The sequence below is a fragment of the Macaca nemestrina genome, chromosome 2, assembly GCF_043159975.1.
Source record: "Macaca nemestrina isolate mMacNem1 chromosome 2, mMacNem.hap1, whole genome shotgun sequence".
Lineage (NCBI taxonomy): Eukaryota > Metazoa > Chordata > Mammalia > Primates > Cercopithecidae > Macaca > Macaca nemestrina.
In genome coordinates, this window is record NC_092126.1 from 159,803,309 (window position 1) to 159,818,143 (window position 14,835).

The window sequence follows — 14,835 nt, forward strand, 5'->3', positions numbered from 1 at the left end:
AAATGTAGTATGTGCATACAATAGGATAATGAACTATATTTTCATTTAGAAACCTGGATTGATCTCAAAAATGGAGTTAAAAGAAAAAAAAGCAAAAACAGAATGGGATTTATAGCACAATTCCATTTATGTATCAAACACACACATAAAGCTGCCTTGTATATTTTTGTAAGGACGCTTATATATCTAAATAAACATCTGTTGGACGGATTGGAAGAACTATATTAAATGTATTAGAGTGGATGCCTATGGGAGGAGGGCAGTGGGATTAGGAATGATAGATGAAGGGGAAAAAAAACAATAAACCTTTAAAAAAAAGTTTCACAGAAAGCTTGGTTCTTCTATGAGTAAATGATAATATTCCACGACCTGAGAAGCAGGATTACCTCAAACATGTACACCTGAATTCCAAAAGATAGAAAAAAGAAAAAAATTTGATATAATTCTAGATTTTTGTCTGTTTTTCATATTCAAAACAAATGAGCTGTTTCCTGCTTTACAGGTTTTCTATTGTTGCCATACAAATTACTATACACTTAATAGCTTAAAACAACATAAATTTATTGTCATATAGTTCTGTAGGTAAGAAGTCTACCACATGTCTTACTGGGCAAAAATCAAAGTGTTGGTAGCACTGCGTCCTTTTCTGAGGGCTCTAGGAGAGTTTCCTTGGTTGTTCCAGCTTCTAGAGATCACCCACATTTCTCAACTCATGGCCCTCCTCCTCTGTCTTCAAAGCCAGCAAGGGCAGCGCTAGTCCTTCTCACATCTCCTTCTCTGACTCTGACCTTCTCTTCTGCCTCCCTCTTTCACTTTTCAGGACGCTTGTGATTATATGGGGCCCACCTGGATCATCCAGGACACACACTTTCTCTATCTTAAAATCAGCTGCTTAGCCACCTTAATTTTATCTGCAACCTCCACTCCCCTTTTCTATGTAAGGTAACATACTCACAGGTTCTAGGGATTAGGACGTGGAAATTTGGTAGTCTGTTATTCTACCACACCTCAGCATATGTCAAATACTGAAAAACAGAAAACCATATACTCTTTCTCATTGTGAATGAGTTATTCAGCCAAATAACCAAAGATACGTTTATGCTACTATGTGCTAGATCCCCATGGTAAGAGCTGAAGTTATAGTAGTGGTCAGGAGTTGGGGGTTTGGTGACGTTCCCTCCCTTGCAACAAAAATTCCCACTCTGGCATATTTTAGCTAAAGGATAAATGAGAAGTATTCTGATTAAGCTATCTTATTACAGTGTAAATGACTGGCTTCTAGAAGAGATATTTACGTCCTTTTCAAAAGAAGCACCCTAACCCAGGGCCTCTTAAAATTTAATGGGCATACAAATTGCCTGGGAATCTTGTCAAATGGAGTTTTGATCCAGTAGGACTGGCATGAGGCCTGAGTCTGCTTTTTCACAAACTTCCAGATGATGCTAATGCTACCTGTCCAGGGCTGTACTTCTGTTTGAGTTAGAAAGAAAGACCCTAACTCAAACAGAACTCCAATTGTAAGCCATAGTCAGTCTGACCCTGCCATCAGTCCATCTTTATCATGGGTTTGCCTCCTTCTAAGAGATGATGGTAGTCAATCAGCTTTGCAAAACACCACACTTTGTCACTGTGACAAAATACCCCCAACAGAGAGGACACCTTGCCTACTGGGAATGCCCTCAATTTCCCACAAGGACGGTTTCTGACCAAGACCCACATTCATCTCCAGATATGGGTGTGCTGTATACAATCTTGATAGGATAGTGAGTCTCCTGTTTCCCCGGCCAGGACTCCTAACCTCCAAGACTGATGCCCCCCAGACAGTGTGACCCAGTGGCTCAGTATCTGAATTCATATCTATTTACAGAAGTGTGTGTGATTGGGCAAAATCAGGACCATATTGGGACAGATTACCTGAGCTATTTGAGGAGTACCTTACTAGATCAAGTTATAAAGATGGACAAGATTCAACATTATCTCCTTACTAGTATTTTGCAAACTAGTTCCTTCAGGGCTGAGAAACAGATGAGCAGAAGACAGAGCAGAAGCAATAGAATCTCCATAGGTAAGTTGAGCTCTCTTTATAGCGACCTCAAGGGAACTCTGGCCAAAGAAACTACCTTAGTAAAGCTCAAGGACCAATGGGAGAACACATTATCACGTTCAGGTGAATTGATAATGTAATTTGTAAGGTAAAAGAATGCAAGTTCCTATATATACCACGTGGCTGTTCCTGATTAATGAGTTTGGGCAGTACCACTTCATACTACACTTTTGAACACTGACGTACTTGGGTGTTCTCTGAGCTGCGATTTCTCCAAATCCTTGTTTGGGCTGCAAAACTTTGATCACTTGGGGGCAACAAAGCAGAGCCATACCTGCAGTTCCACACCTTCTACTTACAAGATAACTAGGTGCATCTCATCTCTTCGGCAGAGTGCTGTTACAACATTTCCCCTGAGGATTCCTTGAGGAACCTCCATCTTATGGCATCTATAGGCCTTCTTCCCAAATTATTCCGGGTGGGTATCTGCTAAAAACACTTGTGTGGGAGCAAACACTATGGGAGCTCCCCCACTCAAGCTGCACAGATCCAAAGTTGGTACCCCTGCAATAGAGCAATGGTGGAAGGCATGGATCTCTGCCAGGTGAAGAGGAGACATATTCTGACTATAGCAGGACTTAAAGCTGTCAATTCATCCAGCATCTCAGCTGAATGACCTCCATGACAGCTGTTTCCTATTGTAGAACAAATTAAGTTAGGGGGTCACTATTCTCTCTCACCCTAAGCATTCATTCAAGTATTAAAGTGTAGAACTTTACATCAGGCAGCAGCTTTTAAGACATAGAGTCTAATACCCATCATTTTGCAGATTTGAAAAAAAAATGAAGACTAGCTATGAAGGCCCAGGAAGCCAGCTCACCCTCCCACCCTTCTGTTTACATCTCACTCCCACCTCTATACTTTTTACCACTTTCATATTTTTTATTTCCTCCTTCCCTTTTGCTTAGCTTGAAATGATGGTGCCTGAATTTCTTGCCTCCACCAAAACTGGATGGATGGCTTTTCTCCCTCTCCTGAAAGGAAGAAAGTTGTGAAAGCCTGCAGATAAGGGAAGTAAATAGATTAAGAGTAAACAGGCAGTTCATGATAGAGATGATATCCAAACCCAGCTCACAGAGGCCAGTCAGGTGACCTGTTTGAGGTCACATATCTAGTTGATGGCAATGCTGGGACCAGAACCCACCTCCAACTTCAAGAGTTTTTCCCACTAAACCTTCCCCAACCATAACTAGAACACCCTTTCCCATACCTGATGGAATGACACCTCATTACAGATTCAAAAATACCTTTGAAGATATTCACCTTGAAAGCTGAAGGTCAAGGTCTGCTTTGGGGAAAAGGGTAAATGGAGCTACCTGGGAATGCTACTGATCAGGCCTGGGTCTTTTGTCTCACAGTCACATTAGCCTTCCCACCTAATTCCATTTTTAGGGTTTAAGCTTTTTAATTCTTTTCCAACGCAATCCCTGTCTGGCCATGTGTTATTACTATCTTGCTATTTCAAGTTTCTCTCCAGCTGGATAAATCTTCATTCTGTGTCCTAGCCCTGGATTTTCTCTTTGATTTCCTCTCATCTGCCCAGGAGGCCAGCTTACCCTCCCACCCCTCTATTCACATCTCACTCAACTCTTCCCACTTCTATACTTTTCACCACTTTCATACTTTCTACTTCCTCCCTCCCTTCCACTGCTCTTGGAATGATGGCTTCTGAATTTTTTGCCTTCACCAAAACTGGATGACTTTTATCCCTCTGCTGAGGGAGGTGGGGGGCGGCGGGGGGCGGGGGGAAGCCGTGAAAGCCCAAAAAATGCCATCTTTCATCTCATTTTCTATTTCTAGCACATATTCTATTTATAATTCTGCCTCCCCCATAGCAGATTGACACAGCACTCTGCTTAGTTCCCAGAATAAATGCAATTCAAGAATGAGAGGCAAGTCCAGGCTCCCAGGATTCTTCTGCAGTCAAGCATTTGTTAGGGTTTTTTTCTGCTAGCATTTGAGGAGTGTCTCTGTTGGTAGCTGTGCTTCTCTGAACCCATCTTTCACTGTCCTGAAAATGCCTTCCATACAGGATTCTCTTCATGGCAGATTTCCTTTCCTGATCATGTCTGGACCAAGCTTATATCAAAGGCAGCTTTTATTCCCCACACATACGTTGACTGTGCCATAAAAGATATTTAAATATTTCTTGGATAAACAAATGAATACTGGCATATTAAATGACAAGTCATAACCTGAGTTTGTGGGAAGCCAATTTGGAATTATTGTTAATCCACAAAGTAAACAATACATGTAAAAATTTACATTTTCAAATTAAAAACTGATTTTATACGACACTCAATATCTCCGATGTCCCCATAACCAAATCATTATAAAACCTGAAGGAAAGAGCAACATTTGCAGAGTAACTTCCACCTTAGGAACTGTGCTTTGCTCACATAATTTTATTTATTCTACAACTTGTGAAATAGGTATTATTATCCCCACTTCGTAGGTAACAAAACTGAGACCCATGCAAGTTGAGTAGCTTAGCTTAGGTAACAGAAGAAGTAAGTGGCAAAAAATGAATTAGACCCAAGTTTATCTGACTTCAAAGCTCACTTTAAAAACCAAAAGAGGACGTGGGATCTTTGAACACAGCACCTGATGTAGCACATGCTGATGACTTCGGTGCAGACTGTGTTCTCCTTGACTATTTCTTTCCTGCTTAGCACATAGTAGATGCTCAGACAAATAGTTGTTGAATTAAATTATTGACTGTACCATTTAGACTCAAAGTTCCTTAATCTGGTCGTACGCTAACATTCAGGGCTTGATATAGACAATTTAGAAGAAACCCAGCATCAAGCTTTGGAAGGTTATCCTGTGGGGATGCATAGGCCAATGTTCTCTGTCTTGTCTTCATCAGGGAAAACAGACACAGGATGATGACTTGAGTAGGCAAGATGTAGGTAATAGCTAAGGGAAACATGGTCAAACACTGGATCAAGCCACTGAGGAAGACAAAATATTTTGTCTGCAGATGCCCGTCACTCTCGGATAAGCCAGGCTTGAGAGGCTGCAGAGGCACCAGGAGCTGCTCTTCTGCATTTGTGGCAACAGTAAGAAGAGTCTCCTAGCAGAAACTGACCTTGTTCTATAGCATCCTCTCCATGGTAATGTGGAGTTGTTAGTTCCCTTCATTGCTCTCTGATGCGTAGCTTTAATTGTATCTTTGCTTTTATGCAGAGAATGGATTCATGTTCCCAAGAGGATAGCTGGGAAAACCCACTGCCAGCCTCGAATACAAATAGGAACCTGCAGAAACTGCTGCTTCATGGGTGGACACAGGGAAGAGGAGATGAAAGAGGACAACAACCTCCAAAGGTCTGAGGTTCAGGCATGGAGGGATCACAGTTCCTCTTGCCCTCTTCCAAGGAGTGCAAACAGGAGCAATTTTATTCAAAGGAAAATGATAAAATTGTCTTCTAGGGGATGTTATGTGGTGCCGGAAAGCTACCATCCCCCCAGAAAGCTGTTCCTCACCCATACAAGCGCTCCCATGGCTGAGGGACAGCTAATACCACTGTTGACATAATTACCTTCCTCAATTTTTTAGGCATATTTCTCCATACTTGAGATCATATTGTATAAACATTTTGCAACCTACCTTTTCCAGTTAACATTATAGCTTGTAAGCATTTGAGGGGAGGATATTATAAAGTCCAGCCATTTTACAGTTGAGGGAGACATCAGGCAGAAATAGCAGCAACAACAGGTACTCCTGGGCTGGCTCCCAGGAGGTCAAATAGTCCTATCCCACCCATGGTATGGTGCGCCCATTTATACAACCTCATGAAGCAGTTGGTAGTGGTTGGCTCCTGGAGGTAGGATCAAGGGAGTTGTTGTCTTTTTAAAAAATCTCTCAACTTCTTATATTTTTCAAAATTTCATAATACCCAGCACTTTGGGAGGCCGAGGCGGGCGGATCACAAGGTCAGGAGATCGAGACCACAGTGAAACCCCGTCTCTACTAAAAATACAAAAAATTAGCCAGGCGCGGTGGCGGGCGCCTGTAGTCCTAGCTACTCAGGAGGCTGAGGCAGGAGAATGGCGTGAACCCAGGAGGCGGAGCTTGCAGTGAGCCGAGATCGCGCCACTGCACTCCAGCCTGGGCAACAGCGTGAGACTCCGTCTCAAAAAAAAAAAAAAAAAAAAAAATTCATAATAAACCAGTATCACTTTTATAGTCAGAAAAAAATATTTTAAAGATGTTTCCTTGCTGCTGCCAAGAAAGCAGCAAGGCATTAGAATCTGAATCAAGGCAGAAGAGCAAGCTATGCAGGCTCGCCTCACCATGCTTGAGGCTCCCCAGCTGTGGAATGGGGACAGTCACCTTGGACCTCCCAGAGTAGAGACTGTAACACTATCTGTCACATAGGGAGAAGGTGATGTCACTTTAGGACAAGGTGAAGAGATGAGCAGCCCACATCTGGGAGGTGGCCAAGCTTTGAGGCCCACAACTGCCCACCCCTCCAAAGCCCCCCAAAGCCTCTCAGAGGAAGAACAGGAATTTGTCTTATTTATGATTATAACCTCCCAACTCAGCCATCATTCAGAACAGATTGGAACCTTGGTATCTTTAGACCCTGAGAAAGGAGTTAAGCTACATTCTTTTCCCATTGCTTGTGAACAGGGCCAACTCATTCATTAGGCACAGGAGACACAGTAGCTAGGGACCAAAATACTGTTAGGGCTACACAAAATGTTTTGACATATTATATTCATATATTTGCCATTATTTCAAAACAGTCATAAAATAGGATTTTTCATTTTCTTAATGGAGGAAAAGGTCCAAGAAGGCAAAAGTGCTTCCTGCCCACAGAAATCATAACATGATTTGTCACTTAGTCTATACTTCAGCTTCATTTTTTCCAAGCCTTTCCATGAAATTATCAAGGTGGATTATGAACCAAAATGTCTACTATTCCTCTCTAATCATCTTCTTCATCATTCTGGTAAAGAGGAAACAGACTCTGGGTGTAGATTTTTGGCATGAAAATAACCAGAGCCCTGAGGTTAAACAGAGACCCTCACAGCAGAATTAGGCAGATGGAAACATATTTGGCAGAGAGCAGAAGAAAATGCTTTATAAATTGCTCCCACAAAAACCATTACAACACTGATGGATAAGATGCAATAACTCTAGGAAATGATCTGGCATTGCCCCTTTTTCCTAGGAATAATTGTCCCTCATTCCTTAGGATAACATTTCTGTGAAATATGAACATCCCTTTCATAATTTCATAACTCTGGTCCTTTTAAAATTAGAGTTATAAATAAATAAGTACAATTTGCAAACCGTTTGATTACATCCCTATACTTTACCAGGATTCCCTAAGGAGGCACTTACACCACTTTTTACGTCATTAAATATTTAAATAAAAACTCATTGAAGTGAATCGTGGGACAGAAAGGCATTCATGAAGCACATGTTTGGGCACGATGCAGCAGCAGGCTTTAGACGTAGGGAGCACACAGAATATTTGCTCCCTGCAGACCAGGCATAGCATAATGCAGCCAAGGGGATTTGAAGGGAGGGAATACAGGTTTCAAGGAAGGAAGCCAGTAGAGAAATCCCCAGTTTTACTTAGCATCCCTTATCCAGCATTTTATTATTATTTTCACTGGTAAACATTGACTGAGCACAACACTATGTGAAGAGAGCGGGAATGTTGTATTAAATAGCCCTGACCCACAGGAGTTTGCAACATGGTTAGAAACCATGAAAATACTAGATGTAAGTGGATCACAGCAATATCAAGGCATACATGCCGAATGACAGAGGAGTGGTCCCAACCATAAGTTTTGTATGAGAGCCAAGAGAAGAGAAAATCCTCAAGTGACTGAGCATCATTGAGGATCCAGCAGGAAGCAGATGGCATACTCGAGAGAGTTTAACTAAGGAAATATTTACTGAAGAATGGGCAGAGTTGAGCGAATCAATCACAGTGGTGAACTTAGGGACTAGCAATTGTGGAAGCCGTAACCACCCCTAGACCTGAAAGGGCAAGGCAGGAAATGATGTTATTGGAGCCAAAGAGAACTGGTTCCATGGAACCAGAGAAGACTACAGAATGGACCTAGCGGGACAAATGGAGACTAGCCCAACACACAGGCTGGAGAGCTTGCTACGGGCCTTAAGAGAAAGGAAAGACATATTGGCATAGAAAAGGAAGGGGGAGATCATCTTAAGCAAAAGTAGACATGTGCATATAGGAAATGGGAAATAATTTTTTTCCAGTGAGGAGGCAATATGTGCACTGTACGTTTTCTTAAGAAGAGTAAGGCTGTAACATTCAGGAAGTTTGGAGGAATTGACATAGGTCAGAGTTTCTTTATCCCAGCACAACTGACATTTGGGGTAGGATAATTATTTGTTTGGGGGACTGTCCTCTCCTTTGTAGGATGTTTAGCAGCAGCCCTGGCCCCTACCCTCTATATGCTAACAGCAGCCCACTCCCAATTGTGATAACCAAAAATGTTATCACACATTGCCAAATATGCCCTAGAGATGCAAAACTACCCCCAAGTTGAGAACCACTGGGAGAGGAAACGGAGGACCCCATGATCAGAAAATTGTAGAAACACAGGGTGAATGTACGATGTTAGCATCTTACATTCTAGAGGTGGCAGGTATGGGCTTAGATCAGTGTGGAGCAGTGAGACTGGCAAGAAATGGACAAAGGCACGGGGCCTGTAGGTGAGAAGGCCCTCACCTTCTATGGGATGTGTGAGGAAAGGCAGAGGGGAGTGCCTAAGGGTGATTCTTAGGTTTGTAGTGGGATAAGAGGGAGGAGGATGTCTCCACTGACAACACTATGAATGTCTGAGGCTGGCCCTGGGGAAGATGGTGTGCCCTTTGTGAACTTGTTTGAATGAAGTCCAGGACATTTGGACAAGGGACTGAGTTGAGCAGGGAGGTTGAGACTTTAAGTGTAGATTTGAGTCATCCACGCAGACAGCTCGCTGGAAAACCTCTATCCATAGTAGGATAGGAGTTCTCATGAAGGGAAGATAGAGAGAAATCCAAAGACTGAGGAGGTTTTCTTTTCTTTTCTCTTTTTTTTTTTTTTTTTTTTATGGTGATGGTGGGGAGCAAGGGAGTGTTGTGCATATTTAGAAGATGAATAATGTGGGATAGAAATAGAAGGCTCTGGAGGCAGGAAAACCAGGCAGTTTTCTGAGGGGTGAGAGTGGGCTGAAGTTCAGCTCCTACCCTACTTGTCAGCCCATATGCCCAAGGGGCTATGTCTGCCCCTGAGTGACCACCTTTTTCTAATGTATGTGAAGGTGCCCCACAGCGTAGGGGGGAGTCCTAAGGAGAATCAGAGCAGCCACAGAAGACACAGCTGTCAGGAAGGAAGGAACTGTGTCCAGACAACTCACCCCACTTCCCAGTGGTAAATATTCTCCTTTTTTTACCCCCAATTACTCAGGTCCTTAAAGAAGTAGACTTTGATTAGGTAGACATTTTCATTTATGTGAAATTTTGTGGTTTGTTCTTCATACCTGAGTGGTTATAGGAGGTGTTGCCCTTCTAGGTTCTGGAAAAAGACTACATACAGAGGTAGCAGGAAGTGGAGGGGATTCAGAACCACAATGAGTACCTGTACTTGTCATCCCAATGGTTTCAACTCTGAAGAGAGATGACGGACCTTCCCCATCATTTTCTTTCACAAAGAGGCATATTGTGGTAGGCAGGATTCTAAGATGGCCTCCAACATTTCTACCCCCTGGTGTACATGCCCTGTATAATCTCATCATCCCTGTAAGTGTGGGTGAGGTCCACGAATACGAGGAGATAGCATTCCTGTGATTAATATTATGTGGCAAAAGAGAACTTTCAGATGTAATTAAGGTCCCTAATCAGTTGACTTTGAGTTAGTCAAAAGGGAGATTATCCTGGGTGGATCTGACCTAATCAGGTGAGCCTTAACAAACGGACAAAAGAAACACAACAGATGCCTCTGCTGACCTGGAAGAAAGCAAACATCAGTGTTGTAAACTGACATTCCAGGGCCATGGAACTACAATGTAAAAGTGGCTTCTAGGAGTTGAGAGCAATCCCTGGCCAAAAGCCAGAAAGAAAACAGGGACTTCAGTCCTACATCTGCAAGGAACTGAATTTTGCCAACAACCAATGAATATGGAAGAGGACACTAAGGCTCTTTTGAGAGCACAGCCCTAGCCAACACTTGAATTTTAGCCTGGCAAGACCCTTAGTGGAGGACCAAGCTAATCTACCCAGACTCCTGCCCTGTGGAAACAGATCATAAATCTGTGTTGTTTTAAGCTGCTAAGTATGTGGTAATTTGCAATGCAGCAAAAGAAAACAAATGTATATGTGAAAGGAGTTTATGTACACAGGGTAGAGTAGCTCCACGGGGAGTCTAACAACCACACCCCACAGCTAAATCCCAGAATTGTGCTGAACCTGAGCCAAGGTCCCGAGTATGGTGTACCCATCGTCACTGCTCAGCCCCAGCCTCACCATGATCCAAGCAGCAGGTGGGATAGGGTCACTCTCAGTTTCCTCCTATGAAATGGCACACTTACAATCTGGGGAAAGTGAGCCAAAATATAAGCCATACAGGATAGGGAGAACTGACTTTCTGAGCTCATAGCTAGTATGAGACAGTGCATATTTATTATAAGGCTGAGATGGTAGAGAAGGCAGTCAAGATTCCCACTCTCTGGTGCCAGACCTGTGGTTACTTGGTCACACAGAACTTTAGTCCCTAAGATACTGAACATGCAAAGCTGAAGGACACTGAAGTATCATTTTTCAGAAGGGCCTCTTAGAAGAAGGAAGGGGGGAAGGGGAAGCAAGATGGAAGGAGAGAAAAAAAGGAGAATTTAATTCAGTAAACAAATATTGATGGTGCCTATTATGTGCACATTCTGTTCTAGGCTCCCGAAATATAGCAGTGACTAAAACAAACAGAATCCCATGCACTCTGGTGAAAAAATATAGAGAAATCAATAAAACAAAAATTTAAAAATACATAGCATGTACTGACTATAAAGCAAGGGAGGAGTAGGAAGGGATATTGGTGTTCAACTTAAAAGAGTCAGATAAGACTCCCTTAGAAGGTCACATTTGGATACAAAACCGAAGGTGCTAAGGAGTGAACCATGTGGATACCTGAGGAAATCATGTTCCAGGCAGACAAAATGCAAGTGCACAAGTCTTGAGGCAGGAGAGGATCTGGCCTTTCTGAGGGATAATAAGATGGCTAGCATGGCTGGAGGGAAGTGAGGAAGGAGAAAAGAGAAAATGATGGGTTCAGAGAGTTTAAGGGCCTGTGGGTTACTTCGACTTTTACTTGCACAAGGTGGGAGCCACTGAGGGTTCTAAACGGAGGAATGACATGATCAGTTGTAGGTTTTCAATAATTTGATCCGGCAGTTGTGATGAGAACCAACCATGGGAAGGGAAGGGCAGAAACAGGGAGATGGGTTAGGAAGCCATTGTAGTGGTCTGGGTAAGAGATGAGGTTTGCTTGGACCAAGGTGATGCAAGTGGAGAGAAGTGCTCCAATTCTGAATGACTTGCAGATACAGCCAATAGCACTTGCTCTGATTGGATTTAAGGTGTGAGAGAAAAAGAAGCCAAGGATGATACCAAGGTTTTTAGCCTGAGGAACTGGAATTTACAGTTAACATTTGCTGCTATGGGGAAGCTTGGTGGAGCTGGTTTGGAGAGGAATCTTGGAGTGCAGTTGGGGTGTGTTAAGTCTGAGAAGCCTATTAGACATCCAGTGGTGCAGAGTAGATAGTTGGATGTTCTAATGTGGTGTTTAGGGAAGGATTAGGGCTGAAGACATAAATGTAATATCCAAAACATGAAACTGGATGAGATCAAAAAGAGAGTGCATGTAGATAGAGAAGTCCAAGTGTAAATCCTGGGGCACTCCAAGATTAAAGTGTCAGGGAGAGGAGAAAGAACAAGCAAAAGAGACTGAGAAAGAACAGCCAATGAGGAAGGAGAAAAACCAAGAGTGTGATGTCCTGGAATCCAAGGAAAGAAAGTGTTTCAAGCATGTGAAAGTGATCAGCAGGGTCAAATGCTGCTGATAGGTTGAGCCGAGGCTGACAGATGATGTTGGATTTAACAGCATGTCATTGGGGACCTTGACACAAGTCATTTCAGTGGAGTGATGGGGATGAAAGCCTGGTTCAAGTAGATTCAAAAGAAATTTAGAAGAGAAAATTAGAGGTGGCAGGTATGGGCAACTCTTTTAAAGAACTTGGCAATAAAGGGGAGCAGAGAAAAGGGTCAAAACTGAAGAGGAAAATGATGGGAGAAGCATGTTTTTATGTTGATGGAAATTATCTAGTAGAAAAAGGGAAATGATGAGAAAGGATGTAGTCAATATTCATTTGTACAAGAAAATAGCAGAAAACAATGTAACCTACTTGATAAAAGATTTTATGTAACAAAAGATTTTATTGTAATATTTAAAACAGATATTTTTACTGAAACATAATAAACACCCATGAACCCACCATCCACCCCAAGAGCTAGACCACTACCAGTAACATCTATGTGCTCCTCCCTCTCTAATCTTACCTCTGTTTTAGAAGAAAGCAACTTTCCTGAATTGTATTATTATCATTTGCCTGTAAAATTATATTCTCCTGACTGTATCCTGTTATATTTATTGACCAGCAGATCAAGGATAATCTAACCTATGCTCTCAACCTGGCCTCCTACAGACAGACATCAAATCACCTCAGTCAGACAGTGCCATGAAATTCCTCCCTTGTGTTTAACCTGCTACACTAAAATTCTATTCTATTTCATCTTCTCTCCAACTGCTAGTGCTTTGTCTGAAAAACCCCTTCTTCTGCACAAAGATCATTATTATTCATTCCTGTAAGCATTATTTACTCAGCATGAAAGCAGGAAGAGATTGGCACACCTTCATCTCATGTGCATATACAGAACAGACCCCAGTGGCCAGAGCATTCTTGTTATCCTGGAAGATGCACCTGCAGCCCTCAAGCCTCCAGCCTCTCCCTACCAACCTAAGGCACACCCTGTTGGTCAGATGCCTATACCAACACCTGGCAGCCCCTCCAGAGAGGCCTCAGAAAGGCAGGTGATAGCCAGTGACTAGGTTTCTTTCATCCCTAGATCTTGTCCTATGGGCGGTGGCCATTGCCAGACCATCCAGGATTCTTCAGGTGTGCAAGGACCTGTAGAATTTTGACAAATGCCAGCAGAGTGGCCTCTTTACAAATGGATGACAGCAGGCTGTGAAAAGTTTTCTGCATGCATAACCCAAAAATCTAGTCCCCCCACTTGTTCACTGATGCTTAAAATTGCTTTAAGGAGAGACAAAGGCTTTCATCTCACAACCAGAGAAAGCTTTGAAGGCCCTGGGTGAACTAATCGATTTAGACTAATACACCTGTTGTATAAATGGACTGAAAGATTAGATGGTGCAATGGGCACCTTTAAAATAGGTGTGAAGTGACAAGGGGTGTAGCAGAGAAAGGTGGGGCTTTTCTTGCCTCCTTGGGTGCTTAAAATGAACAGTCTTGAGGCCAGGTGCGGTGGCTCAAACCTGTAATCCCAATACTTTGGGAGACCAACGTGAGTGGATCACTTGAGCCCAGGGGTTCAAGACCAGCCTGGGCAACATGGCAAAACCTCGTTTATAAAAATGTAAAAATTAGCCTAGCATCGTGGCAAGCACTGTAGTCTCAGCTACTTGGGAGGCTGAGGTGGGAGGATTGCTTAGACCTAGGAGATTGAGGCTGCAGTGAGCCATGATCACCCCATTGCACTCCAGCCTGGGCAATAGAGCAAGATCCTGTCTCAAAACACACACACACACACACACACACACACACACACACACACACACACACACACAGTCTTGAAATCAGAAGACCTGGAGTCAAGCTGGGCGCTGGGCCCTACTGCCAGCTGTTTGATCACAAGCAAAATTACTCGAAGCCTTGAGCCTGTTTTTTATTTCCAAAGCGAAGGTAATACCTACCTTCAGAGTTTACCGTGGGACTTTGATGTCATCATGTTTGTAAAAGTGCCCTGGCACAGTGACCACATTCTACCCAGTAAAGATTGTCTATCTTTCCCTGTTGTCCCCAGGCAACTCAGGCTCTGCTCCTATCCACTCCATCCCTCTTTCTTAGCATCATAAGGTCAAGAGTGAGGTATCTGGGACCATGCAACCCAGGTTCAAATCCTGACTCTATCACTTGCTGACATCTTGGACAAGTTTAACCTCTCTGGGCTCAGTTCCCTCATCTGTAAAAATGGGGATAACAATAGTACTTGCCTCATGGGGTGACAGTAAGGATGAAATGAGTACATGTGTGTAATGCACTTAGAACAATTCCTGGCACCAAAGAACGCATTGTAAGAAGTGTTGTTACTATGATTCCCCAGGACTTCTCACCTGTCCACTTTCCACAAGCCGAAAGGTCAAGTTCCACTTCCGCTCTCTCACCTACAAAAGCGCACGGTCAATGGCTACACATTCTGTCCCATCCCCAACGCCCCCAGTCCGGGTTTCCTAACGCCCCCAGCCCTGTCCTTAACCCTCCAGGCCGTCTGGTCCTTCCACCAACAGCAAAGCCAAAAGCAGCTTTCAGCTTCCCCCAGCAGCGCCCTAGCGGGACCCTGGGAACCTGCCGCTGCAGGAGGGGCGGGGCGGCTCTGTGACGTCGCGCCCGGCCCTACCCCGGTGATCTGG

At 43.3% G+C, this 14,835-nt stretch overlaps 1 long non-coding RNA gene across 1 annotated transcript; it reads right to left on the reverse strand.

Moving 5' to 3' along the window:
* Positions 1–210: 210 nt before the first annotated feature.
* Positions 211–14,817, reverse strand: LOC112424686 (uncharacterized). The gene is made up of 3 exons (XR_011618454.1): positions 14,539–14,817; positions 956–1,025; positions 211–401 (listed from the first exon to the last, which is right to left on the reverse strand). It is a non-coding gene; the product is annotated as an uncharacterized lncRNA (long non-coding RNA).
* Between the last annotated feature and the right edge of the window lie 18 nt (positions 14,818–14,835).